Source organism: Hylobates moloch, unplaced genomic scaffold, assembly GCF_009828535.3.
Source record: "Hylobates moloch isolate HMO894 unplaced genomic scaffold, HMol_V3 SCAFFOLD_17, whole genome shotgun sequence".
Lineage (NCBI taxonomy): Eukaryota > Metazoa > Chordata > Mammalia > Primates > Hylobatidae > Hylobates > Hylobates moloch.
The window spans coordinates 36987473-36992143 of NW_026652292.1; the positions used below are offsets into that span (position 1 = coordinate 36987473).

General features: G+C 40.2%; 1 non-coding gene across 1 annotated transcript; it reads left to right on the plus strand.

Moving 5' to 3' along the window:
* Positions 1-3020: 3020 nt before the first annotated feature.
* LOC116457153 (small nucleolar RNA SNORA63) lies at positions 3021-3152 on the plus strand. The gene has a single exon (XR_004244925.1). It is a non-coding gene; the product is annotated as a small nucleolar RNA SNORA63 (small nucleolar RNA).
* The last annotated feature ends 1519 nt before the right edge of the window (positions 3153-4671 follow it).

Sequence of the window (4671 nt, forward strand, 5' to 3'; positions counted from 1 at the left end):
CTGGGAGGCAAGGCCAATCTCGCCTTTTCACATTTTTCTGCCTGCTTCATATTTGCTGGCAGCTGATTAGATGGTGCCTACCAGATTAAGGGTGGGTCTACCTCTCCCAGCCCACTGACTCAAATGTTAATCTCCTTTGGCAACACCCTCACAGACACACCCAGGAACAATACTCTGCATCCTTCAATCCAATCAAGTTGACACTCAGTATTAACCATCACAGCGTGGAAGCTCCACATCCCTTCCCCTATACCTTGCCCTACACATCTCTTCATCTGTATCCTTTGTAATATCCTTTATAATAAACCAGTAAATGTTAAAAAATAAAAGGAGAAAGAAAGAAAAAGGAAAAAAAATAATGACAAAAATAAAAAGAACTGTCAACCTGTGCCCAGTTTGATTTCAGAATTGCCACAAACCAGTTCCTAATCCTGCCTAACATGGGACCTCACAGAAGCCTGCCAGCTAACTCAGGCTGTGGCCACGGGTTGAAAGAAACTCCTAACTGAAATTTGTGATATAATCTTGAGTGAAGACAAACCCCACTGGCCAGAACTGAGGGGTGAGTGGGAAGTGCACTACAACCATTGGTGCCAGAGCTGGGTGCCCCTACTTCATGGGCGGACCCAGAAGGGCATGGAATGAAAGTTGAGGTTTCTGTGGCAGCTTTGAGTTCTGAGTACAGCCTGCCGTAAATCTAGCTAGCTGCTGCTAGTGGAACACTGCAGGTATGAGACTCACCTTGCCAATTAGTTGGGTGGGGCTTACTGCTTAGTGCTTAGTGCTACTTCCCACTGCCCACACAGACTCTTCTGTACAGCAGAGGCAGCTGCACTCCTCCCTGGAACATTACCCCAGCAGCCAGAGAACTGCCCTCCAATCCCCACTGTGGCTGCTGTCTGTGCCCTCACTTGGAAAGCCAGAGGTCGAACTTGCCTGACCCAGCCCACACCCATTTTGCACCTCAACCCATTGTGGTAGCTTAACACAAAGGACAGAAAGTTTTTGGAGTTCCATGGCCCCAAAGGCACCAGAGGCACTTGAGGCATCAGAGTATCTCCCCTGAGTAACATAAGGCAAGCACAAATTCCACCACTACCACCACAGCTGGCACTTTTGCAAGTGTCACCTCCTGGCTGAAGGCCAACCAGCACAGACATTTCAACGTCTGCAGGAACAGCACACAACTCTAGGAAAGAGAAAACTTTTGCACAACCTCAGCTATCACCATTACCTACATCACCCTGGCTAACCAGGAGGTGTTGAGTCTGTCCATGTGCCCAGTACATCACTACTACAGCTGACATTTGAGAAAGCTAACATAGTAAGGCTATTTATAACCAAGAAAACTTCGGAGTCTTTGTCACTCTCCTCCCACCCCCCAGGTACCCATACTGGTACCTGCTACTGGGAGACTAGAGGACAGGTCACAGCACATTCCCCAGCACCAGCCTGGAGTGTGGCAGCCCCACTGGGTGGCTAGACCCAGAGGAGCAGCAGGATTCCCAGTAGTCTGGCCCTCAGGGGCTGCTACTCCTAGGCAGGGTGCACCACATTAAGAGAACACCCCATGGGACAAAAGAAACCAACCTGGGAAACATGGTGAAACCCCATCTCTATAAAAAATACAAAAATTAGCCAGGCATGGCGGTGCATGACTATAGTAGCTACTCAAAAGCCTGAGGTGGGAGGATCACTTGAGCCTGGGAAGTCAAGGCTTCAATGAGCCATGATCATGTCACTGCATTCCAGCCTGGGTGACAGCAAGACCCTGTCTCAAAAAAAAAAAAAAAAAAAGTAGACACCACTGGGGAACAAGATAAGCTTCACGAGACCACTGCCATTCCAGCCCCACAGGAAACAGTGAACCCGCTCACATACCCACCACATCACTACCACAGCCAGCATCTGAGAAAGCTGTTACAAAAAGATTCTCTGTCACCAAGGAATTTATACAGTCTTCACCACTGAATGCACCTAGAGCTGAAGCTAGGTGACAATAAACTATAAAGTCACATCCTCAAGGGGAAAAAATATTTTAATAAGCCTGTCAAATAAAAAATAAATACAAAAATAATTAGAAGAAATAGTCCCTACCCAAATGAAAAAGAACCAGAAAAGTAATCCTGGCAATATGAAAAAACAGGGTTCTATAGCACCCCCAAAAGATCACATTAACTTTCCAGAGGAAGGTTAAGTAGAAGAAAAGAAATAACAAAGATTAGAGCAGAACTAAATGAAATTGAAACCAAAAAATGAGAAAGATTAATGAAACAAAAGGCTGGTTGTTTGAAAAGATAAACAAAATTGATAAACCACTACCTAGATTCACCAAGAAAAGATGAGAGAAGCTTCAAATAAGCTTAATTACAAATGAAAATGGAAACAATACAACTGACACAACAGAAAGACAAAAGATCATTCGAGACTAGTATGAACACCTCTATGAACACGAATGAGAAAATCTAGAGGAAATGGATAAATTCCTGAAAACATACAACTCCCCTAGCTTGAATCAGAGAGAAATATAAATCCTGAACAGAGCAATGACAAGCAGTGAAATTGAATGAGTAATTTTAATAACCACCAACAAAGAAAAGCCCAGGGCCAGATGGACTCGCAGCCAAATTTTACCAAACATTCAAAGAATTGGTACCAGTTCTACTGACACTATTCCAAAAGATTGAGAAGGAGGGAATCCTCCCTAACTCATTCTATGAAGCCAGTATTACCCTGATACCAGAGCCAGGAAAGCACATAAAAAAAGAAAACTACTGGCCAATATCCATGATAAATATAGATGCAAAAATTCTCAACAAAATACTAGCAAACCGAATCTAACAGCACATAAAAAAAAAAAAAAATCACTGTGATCAAGTGAGTTTCATCCCTGGGATGCAGGGATGTTTCAACATATGCAAGTCAATAAATGTGTTTCATCACATCAAGAGAATTAAAATAAAAATCATATGATCATCTCAATAGACACAGAAAAAGCATCTGATAAAATCCAGCATCCCACGCAGGATTCAGACTAGAATATAGCTGTTAAGTGCTGTGTTGTCATTCCCCCTGCTTAAAATAAAGTTTTTTTCTTAGCTATACCTGTCTGCTATCTGCTGTAGCAGCCAGGGATGCTTGGTTTCATACATGTTGAAAGGAATAAATTTAAAAAAAAAAAACAGCATCCCTTTATGATAAAAACCCTCAACAAGCTAAGCATAGAAGGACATATCTCAAAAAAAAAAAAGCCATATATGACAACACCACAGCCAACATCATGCTGAATGGGGAAAAGTTGAAAGCATTCCCCTTGAGAACTGGAACAAGACAAGTATGCCCATTCAACATAGTACTTACTGTAAGTCTTAGCCAGAGGAATCAGACAAAAGAAAGAAATAAAGGGCAACCAAATTGGAAAACAGTAAGTCAAACTATCACTGTTTGCTGACGATATGATCTCATACCTAGGAAAACCTAAAGACTGCCTCAAAAGACTCCTATATCTGATGAATTAATTCAGTAAAATCTCAGGTTACAAAATCAATGTATACAAATCAGTAGCATTGCTACACAACAGAAATGACCAAGCTGAGAATCAAATCAAGAACTCAATTTATTTTACCAGGGCTGATAAATAAATGAATAAATAAATACATAAATAAAAGAGCTAGGAATATACTTAATCAAAGAGGTGAAAGATCTCTACAAGGAGAACTACAAAACAATACCGAAAGAAATCATAGCTGTCACAAACAAACGGAAATACATCCCATGTTCGTAGATTGCATGAATCAATGTCGTGAAAATGACAATACTGCCCAAAGCAATCTACAGATTCAATGCAATTCCCGTCAAAATGCCATCATCATTTTTCACAGAACCAGAAACAACCATCCTAAAATTCATATGGAACCAAAAAACAGCCCACACAGCTAAAGCAATACTAACCAAAAGGAACAAATCTGGAGACATCACATTATCTGACTTCAAATTATAATACAAGACTATAGTAACCAAAATAGCATGGTACTGGTATAAAAGTAAGCACATAGACCAATGGGACAGAATAGAGAACCCAGAAATAAAGCCAAATGTTTACAATGAACTGATTTTTGACAAAGCATACAGAAATACAAATGGGGGAAAGGACACCCTATTCAGTAAATGATGCTGGGAAAACTGGCAAGCCACATGTAGAAGAATGAAACTGGATCTCTATATCTCACCAAATATGAAAATTAACTCAAGATGTATTAAAGACTTAAATCTAAGACCTGAAACCATAAAAATTCTAGAAGAAAACCTAGGAAAAATTCTTCTGGACATTGGCCTAGCTAAAGAATTTATGACTAAGATCCCAAAAGCAAATGCAACAAAAACAAAAATAAATACTGAGACCTAATTAAATGAAAAAGCTTCTGCATAGCAAAAGAAATAATCTGCAGAGTAAATGGACAACCTGTAGAATGGGAGAAAATATTTGCAAAGTATGCATCTGACAAAGGATTAATATCCAGAATCTACAAGGAACTCAAACAAATCAGCAAGAAAAACAAATCCCATTAAAAAGTGGACAAAGGATATGAATAGTCATTTCTCAAAAGACATTATCTCTAAAGATACAGAAATGGCCAAAAAAAACAGAAGAAAATGCTCAACATCACTAAT